Below are 18,156 nucleotides of genomic sequence, written 5' to 3'. Positions count from 1 at the left end.
GGCACTGAAATGAAGAAAACTGGATTTAATATTTTCATTGAAGCCCACAGAACATATGAGAATGTTTTTCGGCTCTAAATCTGAGACTTCCTTGAGGAAGTGTTGAACCTTGCAGAGTCACAGTCGCATATGTATAGCAAAACTAGTTTGAACTGGATCATCTGAGGCAACCTGCTATTGATAAGGCTGCATCTACCCCCCACTCCCGCCTCCGTTAAGGCACCCACCCCCCTTCCATCCTCCCACCCGCGGAGCCGGGAGGTAGAGGGCAGACGCATAATCTGCAGAGTCAAAAAGTCCTCACATGCCCCGCTCAGCCTGGACATTTGGTCGACAAGGAAATGCGGAAGGAAGATATTTTTCTATGCATCAGCACCTGCTCTGCAGCGGGTCTCACCATGCCGACCGGGTGGAGGATGCTCCGAGCATGCGCAGTGTTTCCCTCCGGTTGACTCCTGGCAGTGCTGCCTTCAAGTGCTGTCGATAATATCGCTACCATGACGTGAGGGCACAAAAACACTTGTACAGTTGTAAAAACATCTAATTTTATAGTGACTGAGATGCAATACATATAACAACCACAACAAATAAACCAAAAGGACACATGATGACAATAAATATTGATGATATGCCCAAATGTACATTTCATCATCTCTTTTTGGCCACTGCAGTACCAAGTCTGTGTCAAAATTTTGGAAATGCAACAACAGCTTTAGTCTGCTTTCTATTTCTTCAAGGTGCATATGAAAGAACTCCACATCAAATATAAATAAACATCAAAAAGCTCTATTCACTGACCATTTAGACTGTTCAAAAGTATATTCATAAATTCATAAATACAATTCATAAAACATATATTCATAAAAAAATAAAAATATAAAACAAGATAAAATATATATATCGGTGAGAATCTAAAACAGCCTCAGGTTGTACCTTGTATGTTCAAACAAATAAAATATGAAAAATATAGCTGAGAAAAGTATTTTCATGAAAAAAAATGCAGTATTTTTTAGTCTGTGGTTAACACATTTGACTTTTTATAATATTTTTTATGACTTTTTACCCCCCAAGAAAATGGTTTGTAGAAATGTGTTTAGCCAGCTGAGTTTACAGTTTACTGGCTTTCACTCAGTCAGCCAGTGGATAGTTAATTTTCTCCTTCTGGCCCCTCATCAAGTCGCTTAACAGCGCAGTCTTTACTACATCCTGTGTTGTAATCACATGTTTGTTTGACTGACACATCAGCCAACAGGAGAACAACAGTAGTTAGACCAATATGAGCTGGAAAATAATGGTTTCATAACAGCTACACCACAGCCACCAAGGGAAAAAAAAGCTTTGTAATGTGTCAGATATTGAGCCAGTGTTATTTTGCAGCATGAGTGAATGTACTGCAATACAAACAAGATGAATCACATGCAGTAGTTTTAGGGAACAGCACAATACAAAACAATATGCTGACTATGACCACAAAACAAATACAATGACAAAAAAACCCATCAAAACCATAACACATAAAAGCAACTAATAGAATAAAGATGTTTGAGGTCAAGCGCAACAGAATGCTAAATGCTCTCGTCACATGTCAGATGATGTCGCCACAAAGTGATGTAACTTTGAACTCACAGCCTGATGGAAACTCTCAAACTTCATGGCTGTTTGTGTCAGAAGTGGGTAGGAATTGATTTTCAATGACATGGTTAAAATACGTCCATGACAATGGCAAACAATTCCCCTTTACTATCAACACTAAAATATGCTGTAAATTAGAAGGTAAAACTAATTATACCAGCATTTAATTGGCATCAAAGAAACTGCATTAAGCTGGTTTAAGTCCTGTTTATCAGTCCTATTTATCAGATCGATTTCAGTTTGCATATTTTGACGATGAATCCTCCATGAAGGCAAAAGTTAGACACGGAGTTCCACAAGGTTCTGTTCTTGGACCTATACTATTCACCTTGTATATGCTTCCTTTAGGTAATATTATTCCTTTAACTCCCACATAAAACAAATTTCAAGGACTGCCTTTTTTCACTTACGTAATATTGCAAAAATCAGGCACATCCTGTCTCAAAAAGATACAGAAAAAATAGTCCACACATTTTTTACTTCTAGGCTGGATTATTGTAATTCATTATTATCAGGCTGCCCTAAAAAGTCTCTAAAGTCTCTCCAGCTGGTCCAGAAGGCAGCTGCACGTGTACTGACAAAAACTAGAAAAAGAGATCACATTTCTCCCATCTTAGCTTTGCTGCATTGGCTTCCTGTAAAATCCAGAATTGAATTTAAAATCCTTCTCCTCACCGACAAAGCCCTTAATGGTCAGGCACCATCATATCTTGAAGAGCTCATAGTACCGTATTATCCCACTAGAACACTGTGCTCCCAGAATGCAGGCTTACTGGTGGTTCCTACAGTCTCCAAAAGTAGAATGGGAGGCAGAGCCTTCAGCTATCAGGCTCCTCTCCTGTGGAACCATCTTCCAGATTCGGTCAGAGGGGCAGACACCCTCTCTACGTTTAAGAGTAGGCTTAAAACTTTCCTTTTTGATAAAGCTTTTCGTTAGGACCGACCAAGCTCACCTTGGACCAGCCCTTAGTTATGCTGCTATAGGCCTAGACTGCCGGGTGAATTCCCATGATGCACTGAGCTCCTCTCTCCTCTTCTCCATCTGTATGTATTCATTTACCATTACTGCATGTTACTAACTTGACTTCTTCCGGAGTTCTTTGTGCTTTCTAATCCGCAGGTTACTCCAAGGAACAGGCTCCGGCCCATGGCCATGGGGACGCCCTTCTCCAGCTGTTACTGCTGTTTGTCGTTGCTAATCGTGTATTTATTGTTGTTGTTGTTGTTGTTCTGCTTCTCTGTGTGCCCCCCCCCCCTTTCTTTCTCTCTCAACCCAACCGGTCAAAGCAGATGGCCGCCCACCTAGAACCAGGTTCTGCTTGAGGTTTCTTCCCATAAAAGGGGAGTTTTTCCTTACCACTGTCCCCAAGTGCTTGCTCATGGTGGCATTGTTGGGTCTCTGTAAATTAAAGAGTACAATCTGGACCTGCTCTATGTGAAAAGTGCTCTGAGGTGACTTTTTTGTGATTTGGCGCTATATAAATAAAATTGAATTGAATGTCCTGAACAAATGCTTATGTTCTGTCTTTCCTAAAGGAAATAATTTATATACTATATGCTCTAATTACAAACTGGAAAACAAAATTGTTGGACAACTTTGCTACTTTTATATCCCTAGTGGTGCAGAAAATGTCAAGTTTGCAGTGAATGTTCCACTAGAGGAAAGAGAAAAAGAAAAATAATGCACTCTGTATTAAAATGCATAATGTTGACATGCTTTGTTAGCACTAATTTTAAAGTACGACTGAATTTCTGTACCAAATGTCATAGATAATTCACTCTGAGCAACATTGCTGTCTTAAAGCCACGTCTCTAGTGTGATTACAAATAAACAAAATGAAAACTAATATGTGCTCAAGTACTTCTCAGTTATTCTCCACATTAATAGACCAGTTGAAAATCCCCACACAGAGCCCCACATATTGTTCTAATTATCTTGAATATGACCTCTGACACTTTGTGTTTCCCTGCAGCTGAGGAAACCCCCCGAGCCCCCTCAAAAGGTCCCACCATGCCGCTGCTGGCTCTCCTGCCTCTGCTCCTGCCATGACCTCTGACTCCTTTCAGTGAGTTGGCAGCCCGACAGGAGTCTGCTCAGAAGTTTAAAGCCTCGGCGTGTTCCCACAGTGTGCAGAGGGTACACCAGGTTGGTTTTCCTCCTCTCCCATTTTCAGTAGCTATCGAAACAGCTTTGCTTTTTTTACTTACACATTTCACTGAGATATTCTAAGTGATAACTTTATGATTATGATATGATTATTGATGAGAAGCACAGCATGTATATAACGTAAAAGCCTCACAATGATTTGTATTTATATATGGCCTTGTGCAGACTTTTCAGTGAGAGTATAACACATTTTCTCCTCGTTTGACAATATGCACATCATACAAATGTACACAAACTGGCACTGACACAAGAGTATAGATCAAAAAATAAAATAATGGTATCTCTAATTATATTACATACTGGATAAGACATTAAGATATTATAACGAATAGTTAGAAAAGAGCAAAGAAAGATCAACATAGACTACTTTGTGTATTTTTTAATTGGATTTGTTGGATTGTAAACAGGCAGGACAACTGAGAATAAAGGTTAATTTCAATAAAAATTGCAATAAAGAAATAAGCTATTTACTATTTTGTACTTCTATCCATCTTCTGCCATTTATGCCTTCATGCATCACAAAGTAGTTCAGCTCTTTTTAAGGCTCAAATCTCTTTCGCTTACTACCAGAGGCCTGTCTCCCTCTTGTGGTCACAGGTCAGAGGTACAAGGCCACACAAAAATTCAGTATTATAGATGAGTGGCCACATTCATGAAGTATTTTATCTTAGCTCTAATTATTCCTCCGGTAGGCACAATAGTTCTTAGCTAACAGTTTCCTCCTGAGACCCACTCATGAAGCTGCTGAGAGCAACCCTGAGTAGTGGCAAGTAATGGGAGGATCATCCAAGCTAAGAAAAATTAGCAGCTCTGACTTTGTTGCTATGGATGATGTCAGCCTTAAGATGTTTCATGAGTACAGCCTGTTGTTGAGGGAGGTGAAGCTTCTTGAACTGGGAGCTTTAACAGCTTTTTTTAAATAACCTGTAAAACTATATACAAGAAATATGAACAGACCAAATGTGGAATAGTTGATGAGGAAGATTTTTCTTCAACTATATCTTTTATAAGCACCATTAAAGTGGAGATGAGCCTCATGCAGCAACATTTTCTTAAAATTCTCTTATATTTTCTGTTAAGAAGTCAACTTCAGATGCACCAAACGTTCTGAACCATCTAAATCTGTTCTTACCCAGGTGTGCTGAATGATGAATCCCACATGATCATAAATTGTAGGCACGCAGCTGATTGTTTGTTATTAGCATTGAAAACACCCCCTAAACACTATATAAGGGCAGGTGTTGTGCTGTGTGCAAATACTCTGGCACATGCCCAAGAATTGGAGAGATGCTACCAAAAAAAGGCTGAAAGAAGAACCTCAGCAGCAGTGAAATTGACAGCTAAATAAACTTAAACAAAGTTAAACATGTGATTTTAAAGGGCTTCAGGACTGGTGTTACAGGAAAATCAAAAACCTTAGCAATGGCAAAACATTTGTGATGTTGTAAATGCTGTGACAGCAGAGGGACACTCAGAAGCTGAACACACGCAATATCATCCAAGGGCTTCTATAGTCTTAAGTGGGATTAGTGGACCAATAGTATTTCTTTAGCCCACAAATTTCATAATCCAATCATTATAAAAGCATATAATAATCTAAATTTGATTATATAATATTCATGCCTATTTTCATGTTCCTCAAATTTAAAACTGTTATCTTGCGTTGGACAAACAATTTGTGGACTTTGAAAACACAATGTGTTTTTTCTTGTCTCGGTAACAGTGCTCTTGACCACTGGTAAAATTTTCTCTTACATAAGAGAAGAGCAAAAATAAGAAAACATTGATGAATATCAGAAATCAATGAGTACTAACAAATTAAGAACAAATCATAGATACGAACAAAAATAAGAGGAAATTTGTTCATATATCACTTCCTGCATGAGGCCCAATGTGGCATAACCTTCCTTAAATATTATAGTATTTAACTTCTTAATCCATTGTAACCAACTGTTTTTTAGCAACTGAGCCTAAAGTAGCTTAGTCTAAGTGAAGCAAGATACAAACATCTACTACTGAAGAGAAAACTTATTTCAGTCATGTCAGTGCCTGGATGCCATGTTCAGCTACAATTTAATAATTCAGTTTCTGCCTGAAAAGGTGAGATGTTGAGAACAGCTCCTATATTTTTAACATACTGTTTCATAATTTTCCCTGCAGGATATAACGAACTCTATGCTGCACTGACACATCAGTTTACAGCTCAGCCAGTGCAGCAGGTGTAAGACAAACAAGGATTTGTCCAAGGGTTGTTTTTTTTTTAAATTTGAATTTCATTCCTCAGGGCTTCCTGAAATAGGCAGTCCTTAAGACATTAATCTCCATCTGCTTGTTTACAGCGGCAACAACTTGATTGTTTAAGAACTATGTGAACTATTTACCAAACTGTTGAGTAGAAGCAGTAAAAGTAGCATTGGTAGTTGTAGTGACTCTGGTACTAATGGTTATATTAATCATATCAACAAAAGACACTGTTGCACCTCATCCCACATTTGTACCTCAGTAGGTATTATTTCACCTGGACAATACAATAGCCCTGCAAAAATACAATTTTTTAGCTTATAGTGTTCAGCTTTTCACAACACTTTGTTAGAGAGGTGATATAGTAAATTTTGAGGAAATGTAAGTGTTAGAGTTGTATTAGATTTCACCACATTGAGTGGTGTGTCTAAGATGTATTTCTCCCTAAATGAAGAGTATAAAACTTTGTAACACACAGGACGTTGTTTCTGAGACACAAAAATTCAGCATTAGACCTGTGGCCATACTCATTAATTATTTTATTGTAGCTCTAGTTAGTCCTCCGGTAGGCACAATAGTTTGTAGCTAACAGTTTCCTCTTCAGACCCACTGATGAAGCTGCTGAGAGAAACCCTGAGTAGTGGGAAGAAATGGGTGGATCTCCCGAGCTAAGAAAAATTATCATGTCTGACCTTGTTGCTATGGATGATGTTGCCCTTAAGATGTTTCTTGAATACAGCCTGTTATTGAGGGAGGTGAAGCTTCAGGGAGGTTAATTTTTTTATAACCAGTAAAACTATACACAGGAAATATGAACAGACCAAAGTGGAATAGTTGATGAGGATGATTTTTCTTCCACCATGTCTCTTACAAGCACCATTAAAGTGACAATGTGACATAACATTCCCTAAATATTATAGTATTTTACTTCTTAATCCATTGTAACCAACTGTTACAATGGGACCGAGCCTAAAGAAAATCCTCATGTTCCTCCACAAACTGTCTCCTTCCACCGAAACATCTGGTCCCTTACACCAACTCAACTTTCCAATAAGGTCTTGGCTACCATGCTTCCTCATAATGAATACTTCTCACTCCCTGTCAATGAGGCTACAGACACACTCTGGTCCTCACCAGCCTCCTCTCTTAACAATCTCTGCCCTCTAACATCCAAACCTGCTTGTAACGCTGCCCCAGTCCATGGCTCATTGAAGTGTTCAGAGAGCACAGGGTGGGGCTCAGAGCAGTAGAAAGAAAATAATAATCAGTCCAGCTTTGAGCGTGGTCACTTTACAGAGACTGCACTCCCGTCAGTAATGGAATCACTGCATTCGGCCAGAGCTGCTGGTTGGTCGGTCCTCAGTTCTATTGCTGCTAGGTCTGTCAGCTTCTTTCGACACAGTTAACCACCAAATCCTCCTCTACACACTCACAGAGCTTGATATCTCAGGATCTGCCCTCCACTGGTTCATGTCCGACCAGGGAGATCTTTAAGAGTATCTTGGAGGGGGGAAGTGTTTAAACTGCACGGCTTATCCACAGGGGTTCTTTAAGGATCAATGCTCGGTCCCCTTCTCTTCTCAATATACACCACCTCACTTGGTGCAATCATCTGCTCCCATGGTTTCTCATACCATTGCTATGCTGATGACACCCAGCTCTTCCTATCGTTCCCACCGGAAGACCTCACAGTCTCGGCATGGATCTCATCATGCCTCGCCTATATCTTGGCGTGGATGAAAGAACGCAACCTTCAGCTTAACCTCTCAAATACTGACCTCCTTGTCATCCCAGCTAGTCCCTCTATACAACAACAGATCAATATGCAGCTAAAATCAATCCAGCTCAAGCCCACAAAGTCTACCAGAAACTTGGGTGTCAGGATCGATGACCAACTAACTGTTACGGACTCATGGTTTTTGGACTCTGTGTTTTTTGTTCTTCTGGTTTCCTGTGTTCCATCTGTGTGTCTACTAAGTTCCAGTTTTACATTATGGTTATTGAGCCTGTTTAGTATTTCTAGCTTGATTTTTGGGAGGTCTGGGGTTTTGTTTTTGGTGCTTTGTTTATCTGCTTTGCATTGGTTTTTCCAGAAAGTTTGTGTAACTTATTTTAGTCACGTAGTTGCCAGGATGCAATCTTCAGCTACAATTTTAATGGTTTGATTCTATTTCTGTCTTAAAAGGTGAGATGAGAACAGTTTCTTCATTTTTTACCATATTGTTCCATGGTTTTTCCAGCAGGAGATAATGAACTCTATGCTGGGCTGACACATCAGTTTACAGCTCAGCCAGTGCTGGAGCAGCAGGTGTAAGACAAACAAGGGTTTGTCCAAGTTTTTTTTTTTTTAATTTGAATTTCATTCCTCAGGGCTTCCTGAAAAGGCTGTCTTTAAGACATTAATGTGTTCCATCTGCTTATTTACAGAGGCAACAACTTGTCTGATTGCTTAAGAACTGTGTGAACTATTTAACAAACGAAAAGTAGAAGCAGTAAAAGTGGCTTTGGTAGTTGTAATGATTCTGTCATTAATGGTTATATTAATCATATCACAATGTACAATACAACGGCCTTTCAAAAATACTACTTATATAATTATATAATTATATTAACTGGTAACTCCAGATATGTGAGCGAGCCAATGTACGCATTTAAATATATTATCTCCACATTTTACTTTAGTTTAGCTTACATTACTTTATTTTAGTTTAAGCTTACATCTGACCTGCTCTTTATTTGATTTAGGGGAGTTTACAATCAAGTAACCACCATCAAAATCTTTTATAAAGTAATTAAATAATTTTCCTGTAGAGCAATGCTGGAAAGCTGTACATTAGAGTTTAGTTTATATTAGTTTAAGGTAACACTTGCAACTCTGTCCTGCTCTTTACTGGATTTGGCAAAGTTTACAATCCAGGAACCACAGCCTATGTGACCCGAGATAATGTTACATCTGCACATCAAGTTAAAAAAGTATGTAATTATTCCAGGAGCACGCTGCAGTTTCCACAACACCATTTTAAAACAGCTGCTTTCCTGGGGCTCACAGTGCTTACCTTCCTGTAACAGTCAATAAATATCCAGCTCTTGGTTAATTTACCACAAGGTTTCAAATCCTTTTCTTGTTGAATTATTGTATGATTTGGAACATGGCATACTCGATTTGTTACTAGGTTGCTTGTATAGAAATATGCTTCAATTGATACATTTTCAAACATATTGTACATCTGATCAGTATTTGACATTAGTGAATAATGTGAAATGAAATACAAGTGTGTAGTTCAACCTTGCAAATGACCAGCCTTGTTGTGTCTTTACTCTGTAAGAGGCCGTACTCTGCATCATATGCCTTGGAGCATTGTTTGTCACTTAATGGCAAAACATATGGAAACACGTGATTGGATGAGATTTGGGCTGTAAACATAGTACACACACAAAACAAATATGCTCAACAAGAACACAAAAGTATATATATTTGAAGTGAATCAGTCAGAAAGTCACAATACTACTGATTCGAGTTGAAGTATCAGCTTGTCGACAGTAGCGATACCTGACGACAACTGCAAACTGAAGGTGAGCTTCATTTGACTCTATGCACAGATCCAACAGAATCCATTTATAGTTACTAAAAGAGCATTTGATTGTGTTTTTGTAAGGTTTTGTGTTTTCTTTCAGAAAATGAGGCTCCAAATTGTGTTTCTGGTCTTCGCTTTTGTGGCTGCGATCAGTGCAGCACCAACACAAACCTCTGCTGCACAAGTCCCAGGTAACTACATCATGAAGTAATGGTCTGTATCACAGATGTATTGAAACGTCATAACTCTTTGGTTGTGAATGTCTCATGTTATTATTTAATTTAATTCAACTATAAAAATGTATTTTTTCAGTACCTGTCCTTCTTTCTAAATCCCAGTTGAAGAGCAGAAGAAAGACGCTTTGGGAGTTGAAGAGCAGAAGAAAGACGCTTTGGGAGGTGAAGAGCAGAAGAAAGACGCTTTGGGAGATGAAGAGCAGAAGAAAGACGCTTTGGGAGATGAAGAGCAGAAGAAAGACGCTTTGGGAGATGAAGAGCAGAAGAAAGACGCTTTGGGAGATGAAGAGCAGAAGAAAGACGCTTTGGGAGATGAAGAGCAGAAGAAAGACGCTTTGGGAGATGAAGAGCAGATGAGGGACTCTTTCGGAGATGAAGAGCAAATGAGGGACTCTTTCGGAGATGAAGAGCAGATGATGGACTCTTTCGGAGATGAAGAGCAGATGAATGATGCTTTGGGAGATGAAGAGCAAATGAGGGACTCTTTCGGAGACGAAGAGCCCGAGATGGACACTTTCGGAGACGAGGAGCCCTAGATGGACACTTTCAGAGGTGCACGCCTGGAAAGATGAAGTACCATGCACCAGACTTTGTAAGAAAAGGTTAAATAAACTGTGGATTAACTGTAGTCAACACCTGTAATCAGTAACTTCACTATTTGTTGTCTTTTTTGAGGAGAGATTAAAATTTGAGTGTGCAGCATTAGACTGAAATGTTCTTCACCCAGTGATCACTTTATCTGAGCCTCTTAAGATCAAATGTGACCATACATCTAAGCTATCTGTGAGGTATTTTATCAATATTCTGTAGTAATAATAGGTACTTGTCTTGTCTGCTCAAATTTAAGACAGAATTCGTACCAAAAGACACTATATCTGACTGAACATCCCACAGAAAACTACCATGATGTAAAGTAACATTTAATATCAAGAGAACACAATGTACAGATCATTGAGTGAAGAACATCTCTACCTAAAACAGATCATTTTTTCTCACATTTTGTAGTCTATAAATTAACATGTATTTGTGTCTGTTCTTCCTCTGCAGCTCTCCAAATCAACCCTGATCTTCAACATCACAGCGATCATGATCACCACACTTACAAAGACAGAAAATAGCATTTCAGCATTAAACCAACTGAGGCTATGTCTTGCAGTAATGTGATCTTGTAAAAGCCTTAAATGACAACATAAAATAAAATGTTTGTCTCAGCATCAATTCTAACAGTTTTTGTGACTTTGACTCATTATGTGTGTCCCCTAAATGTAACATTTTCTGTATCATTACTGTATTTTAATTCCTGAAGTTATATATGTGTCTATTTTACATTTACTTACAGAATTGGTCACATTGCTATGTTCCTAATAATTTCTTAAATCTGCACATTCTGGCCTTTCTGAAGGGCTATGAATGATGCAATGCAGTTACATATGTTTAAATTTCTTTGAGTCACTTCCAGACATTAAACTGAATCTCCCTAGAGCTACACAGTAAGCAAATATACAATAAACAGAACAGCTGACTGAGTCAACCCTCCAGGGTGTATTATCAAAAACTTGTCTCAGCAGAGTTCTCTTTAGGGAGAAACAGGTTGCTGTTGGTGATAAGAAAGCAAGGTTTGAGTTAAATAAAACTGTTTTTAAAAACCTCATGGATCGTGATGCAGAACTGCAGGGTGCTTCTATCTTTGTTCCTTTTATTTCACAAATATTTTTTTAAGATATGATCTGCTCTAGCTTGCTACAAAACACTCAGGATTGGTATCTCAGTGGTTTGGCAGACAATTTCTGACCAAAAGATGGACTTCCTTTCTCCCTGCAGTGGCTGTTGTTAGAAGTCTTCCTTTAAAATACGGATTAAAATGTGACATTTAATTTCTTGAAGTCCCTGAAAACATTTTTCCTCCATCAGCTTCTTATTATAGGTAATAAAGTCTTAGTTTATTCACATGAGAGATACTTAGTGACATTTGAATCTGAATCTGATAACAGCTGGGAGGTTGTTTGTTTATTTAGCCAGGCCACTGTCAATCAAATTTGATCAAACCACATAGTCCTAATGAATCAGATTAGCTGAGTTTTAGAGTGTTAAACTCTTAATAATAATAACTCATTATGTTTTTATCAGCTTTTTCTTTGATTGTTGCTTATTTGTCATCAATATTTAATATTATTGGGAAAGCTTTCAGGGGCTTTAACAACTAAAGTGGAAGAAAATTGATTTTATTTCAATATGAAAAACTATACTGCACACGCAGTAAAGAAAACTCAAACGAGTATTCAGTTTATTGAATGTCATAAATACCAGCTTTATTATCAACCAGCCCAAAACGCATGTCACCCCGCTGTTCATATCCCTCCATTGGCTCCCAATTGCTGCCCGCATCAAATTCAAAACCCTGACACTCACTTAAAAAACAGCAACTAAACAGCTCCCGACTACCTGAAGTCCAGGTCTACGCTCCCTCCCACTCACTACACTGCCAATGAAAGGTGCCTGGTACCACCACCACAACAGGGCCTTAAATCACTAGCCAGACTCTTCTCTAGTTCCCTGGTGGTGCAACAAGCTACCAAACTCTATTCGATCCGCAGAGTCCCTCTTGATCTTTAAGAAAAAGCCAAAGACGCAGCTTTTTCACAAACACCTCTACACCTGATGGACTGAAAAAAAATGCTTCTATGTATTCTATGCATTGCCTCTGTGCCCTGCCTGTTGGCACCTACTTACTCAGGTTAGTCTCTCCTGAATAAATCCTTTCTTGTGTTGTATTAACTTTCAGATGTAAAAACATCTGCTAAATGAAAATGTAACACTGTAAAGGAGCTTAGTCTAAGTGAAGCAAGATACAAACATCTACTTCTGAGGAGAAAACAAGTAACTTATTTCAGTCATGTAGGTGCCTGGATGCAATGTTCAGCTACAATTTTAATGGTTTGATTCAATTTCTGCCTTAAAAGGAGAGATGTTAAGAACAGCTCCTTTATTTTTACCTCATTGTTTCATAATTTTCCCTGCAGGATATAACGAACTCTATGCTGGACTGACACATCAGCTTACACCTCAGCCAGTGCAGCAGGTGTAAGACAAACACTTTTTTTTTTTTTTTTAAATTTGAATTTCATCCTTCAGGGCTTCCTGAAAAGGCAGTCTTTAAGACTTTAATGTGTTCCATCTGCTCATTTGCAGAGGCAACAACTTAAGATCTGTGTGAACTCTTTAACAAACAGTTGAAGAAAAGTAGAAGCAGTAAAAGTGGTAGTTGTAGTGACTCTGGCATTAATGGTTATATTAATCATATCAACAAAAGACACTGTTGCACCTCATCCCACATTTGTACCTCAATAGATATAAAATCACACTATACAGTGATACCACAATTAACCTCTTACATCCTGATAGTGGTGTGGGAAGACTGTTGTTTTATTCATGAATAGGCAATATAAATAAACACAATCTAAATGTTTATATCTGCACTGACTTATTAGTGTATTATTTCACCTGGACAATACAATAGCCCTGCAAAAATACAATTTTTTAGCTTATAGTATTCAGCTTTTCATGACACTTTGTTAGAGAGGTGCTGTTATAGTAAACACCTTTCAACATTAATGCAATCCAATACAACACAGGTCAGAGGCACAAAGCCATACATGAAGCTGTTTCTGAGAAACAAAAATTCAGCATTAGACCTGTGGCCATATTCATGAAGTTTTTTATCTTAGCTCTAAATATTCCTCCAATTGGCACAATAGTTCGTAGCTCCTGAGACCCACTCATGAAGCTGCTGAGAGAAACCCTGAGCAGTGGGAAGGAATGGGAGGTCCTCCCAAGCTAAGAAAAATAAACAGGTCTGACTTTACTATGGATGATATCGGCCTTAAGATGTTTCATGAGTACAGCCTGTTGAGGGAAGTGAAGCTTCTTGACGTGGGAGCTTTAACACAGAGTTTCTTTACAACCAATAAAACTATATACAGGAAATATGAACAGACCAAAGTGGAATAGTTGATGTGGACGATTTTTCTTCCACAATGTCTCTTATAGGCACTATTAAATTGACAATGTGGCATAACCTTCCTTAAATATTATAGTATTTTACACCTCTCAGTATTAATGCAATCCAATACAATATCATGACTATAAGAATTACCCTAGAGTCAACGAACACCTAGATGACACAGTGTCAACAGAAACTGAGCATTGTAAGCTTTACAAAGATATTTATTTATCATTCATATTACTATATGGCTGGATTATTGATGTACTGGATCACATTAGATTCATGTACCTACTAAAATAAACTGGTAACTCAGGGTATGTGGGCGAGCCGTGTAACCGCATCATATGCCTTGGAGCATCATTCGTCACTTTATGGTAAAACGTGGAAACTCTTGATTGGATGAGATTCAAACACAGAACAATTATGCTCAACGGGAACTCAAAAGTATATATACTTGAAGTGAATCAGTCAGAAAGTCACAATACTTCTGATTCGAGTTGAAGTATCAGCTTGTCGACAGCAGCAATACCTGACAACTACTGAAAACTGAAGGTGAGCTTTATTTGACTCTGTACACAGACCCAACAGGATCCGTTTATGATTACTGAAAGAGCATTTGATTGTGTTTTTATAAGGTTTTGTGTTTTCTTTCAGAAAATGAGGATCCAAATTGTGTTTCTGATCTTTGCTTTTGTGGCTGCGACCAATGCAGGAACAGTTAAAGAGATTGCTGCACAAATCAAAGGTAACTACATGATGAAGTAATGTGGTGTGTGCACTGGTCTGTATCACAGATGTATTGAAACGTCATAACTCTTTGGTTGTGAATGTCTCATGTTATTATTTAATTTAGTTAAACTATAAAAATGTATTTTTTCAGTACCTGTCCTTCTTTCTAATTCCCACAGCTTATTATTTAGCCAACCAGGAAAAGTTTAACATTCAGGAGCCAAAAGATGATGCCATCCAGGAGAAGGACGCTTTGGCAGATGAAGAGCACATGGACGACGCTTTGGAAGATGAAGAGCAAATGAAGGACGCTTTGGAAGATGAAGTGCCTGAGGAATACGTTTTCACATATAAAGGGAAGACGTACAATCTGGGCAACTTTAAAAAACAGCATAAATAAGCTGTGAAGGCTGATCCCTCACAACATCCTGTCTGTATGTATATGAAGTATATGTAACTTCTTTTCATACTTGTGTGAAAATTTATTTGTATCATTGGAGCAAACAGTGATGTCAAGGCTAATGAGTAACAATGACAGCAAAAATGGTGAACGTGGTATGTTTATTAACTGTAGTCAACACCTGTAATCAGTCACTTCACTATTTGTTTTTATTTTCTTTTTTGAGGAGAGATTAAAATTTGAGTGTGCAGCATTAGACTGAAATGTTCCTCACCCAGTGATCACTTTATCTGATCCTCTTAAGATCAAATATGACCATACATCTAAGCTATTTAAGACAGAATTCGTACCAAAAGACACTATATCTGACTGAACATCCCACAGAAAACTACCATGATGTAAAGTAACATTTAATCTCAAGAGAACACGATGTACAGATCATTGAGTGAAGAACATCTCTACCTAAAACAGATCATTTTTTCTCACATTTTGTAGCCTATAAATTAACCTGTATTTGTGTTTGCTCTTCCTCTGCAGCTCTCCAAATCAACCCTGATCTTCAACATCACAGCGATCATGATCACCACACTTACAATGACAGAAAATAGCATTTCAGCATTAAACCAACTGAGGCTATGTCTTGCAGTAATGTGATCTTGTAAAAGCCTTAAATAACCATGAAAAATAAATTGTTTGTCTCAGCATCAGCATTTGTGCCTTTGACTCATTATTTGTGTCCCCCAAATGTTCATTAACACATTACAAACCCTGAAAAGTGCCATTTTCTGTGTCATTACTGTATTTTAATTCAAGGGCGCTTCTTCTTTTTAAGATATGATCTGCTCTAGCTTGCTGAAAAAAACACTCAGGATTGGTATCTCAGTGGTTTGGTTGACAATTTTTGACCAAAAGATGGACTTGTTTTCTCCCTGTTGTTAGAAAAGGCTTCCTTTAAAATACAGATTAAAATGTGACATTTAATTTCTTGAAGTCCCTGAAAACATCTTTTCTCAATTGGCTGAACTTTTCTAGAGGGATGAACACCATTCATCCAAAGGATATTCCCTCAGTTGGTGTTTTGATGATGGTGGTGCAGAAGGCTGTCTAACACCTTGGTTCAAAATCTCCCATAAGTGTTTAAATAGGTTGAGATCTGGTGACTGTGAAGGCCATAGCATATGATTCACATCATTTTCATACTCGTCAAAACATTCAGTGACCCCTCGTGCCCTTTGAATGCGGGCATTGTCATTGAAATGGAAACATATACATAGACTTTATGATCTGCTTCCTGTATGAAATTGTTCCTAACAGGTACTATCAAAGGTGAGGTGTCTGACTCGGTCACTGTAACTTTAGAGGGAGTGTCCTGGGAGGAAAGGCAGATAAGGATTTGGCCTTTAACTCTTAATTCTAAGCAGAGACCGAAAGAAAGTCTCTAGAGAAATGGAGAATTAATTAAAAATAATTGTTAGGGTGATGAATATGGGATGACTGTGATGCATGTGGCTGTATATGCAAGTACCAACACTGAACTTCATTCAATATCTCTCCAGCCTGGCAAACTGGGAGATCTGGACTTGCAAATATTTGTATTCTGGATATTGCAATAAAACTCTGAAAGACAACTTGCTCTCTGTGAATTCATCTTAAATTTCCACTACAGTCATCCTGGAAGAAACAACTCCCATCATGGTAGAAATGTTTGATCATAGGATAAAGGTGATCACTCAAAACAACTTTGTATTGATTTGCAGTGACTCTTCCCTCTAAGGGGACTAGTGGACCCAAACCATGCCAGCAAAATGCCCCCCAAAGCATAACAGAGCCACCAGATCCCCTCACTGTAGGGGAACTGGTGGCTAGGTAGGTAACATGTTGAACAACAGGACACAGACATATAATTTTACTGAAAAGTATGAGTTTTTGCCTTTGTTAAATTGATGGCATTAATAAAGTTCAAAATTATCTCAAATTTGTTTGATTTTGTGTAATTTTTATATCAATATTTAATGGTAGCACTAATTACCCCATCCCCATGCTCTGCTCATTTTACCCCTACCTTGGGGTGAGTTGTGCCATAGGACAAATTTTTTTTGATGGGTCATTGTTCTAAAACCATAATAATTAGATAACTTGTTTTAATTTCCATGGGTACACGGCAACCTGAGGTATGTATAGCTACTATTATTCGAAACAAATACACTTTCATTTTGCAGTAAAATCATCAAATGTAAAAAGTGGCTCATGTTACCCCGTTCTCCCCTACTGCATACACGATAAAGTAAATTTAAACAAATATTCCATTTATTAAATGTCATAAACATCATCTTTATTGTCATAAATTCCATCTGTACTGCAGCCTATAGTATACTGATGCTTAAACATGTGGTAGAAGCTGAAACATTGGTAACTCTATGGTTACTTTGCCTTTCTTATACACCATGTGTTTCAAACACCTCTTGAAATTCAAAGCTCTTTCTCTCTCTCTCTCTGTCCCTCTTGGGCAATTTTTTCTGCAGCACCGGTCAGGCATTTTCCAAGATTGTCATGTAATGAGAAATTTATGGACGCCCTGTAAAATATGTATATTTAATGTATTATCATGCATATCACTTATTCATGGTGTCCTGCTAACACTGGCAAATTCTCCGGGCTCCTACTGTTGCTGTGGCCTCCTACCAACCAGAGCACCAGCATGGAGCTGCAGGGTAAAGACGCCAACATGCACTGACTAAGCATTTAAAGAGTTTATATTATTATATTATTATATTTTTATATTCCTCAAACTCTAAAACTAGTATAACTCAAGACAAGAAACCAGTCACATGACATGTTTAACTGTTGCAGGCATTAGTGTATTGGCACAAATGGGAATGACGCTATGTGACAGTTTTGACAAGTTGTGATTCATATTCATAGGCCTTGATTACATGTTTTGAGTACAAACAACATATACAACACAATAATAACAACGTAATGAATCCAGCAAGAATGCAGTTCTACGAAAATTAGTTAAACAGAGGCAAAACTTTCTTTAAAAAGGCGCCAAAGTTATAAATAACTTGGCTTTTCTGACTGTAATAAAACAAGACTGAGACTCTCCAAGACTTGTTAAAAACTCTTAATAACCATTTACCATGTTCACCATCTTAGTTTACTGTGTTAGAATT

At 38.0% G+C, this 18,156-nt stretch overlaps 1 protein-coding gene across 1 annotated transcript in view; it reads left to right on the top strand.

Moving 5' to 3' along the window:
• Window positions 1-18,156, top strand: part of nelfa (negative elongation factor complex member A) — a 59,063-nt gene that overhangs the window by 19,953 nt on the left and 20,954 nt on the right. Inside the window, exon 3 of the mRNA XM_044340508.1 lies at window positions 3,606-3,778. The gene's annotated coding sequence lies outside the window, so the exon portion shown is untranslated. The remainder of the gene's footprint in view (window positions 1-3,605; window positions 3,779-18,156) is intronic.

The sequence above is a fragment of the Thunnus albacares genome, chromosome 22 (assembly GCF_914725855.1).
Source record: "Thunnus albacares chromosome 22, fThuAlb1.1, whole genome shotgun sequence".
NCBI classification, from domain to species: Eukaryota; Metazoa; Chordata; class Actinopteri; order Scombriformes; family Scombridae; genus Thunnus; species Thunnus albacares.
The sequence above is the reverse complement of the archived record's forward strand: the minus strand, read 5'-3'. Positions and strand labels throughout refer to the sequence as shown.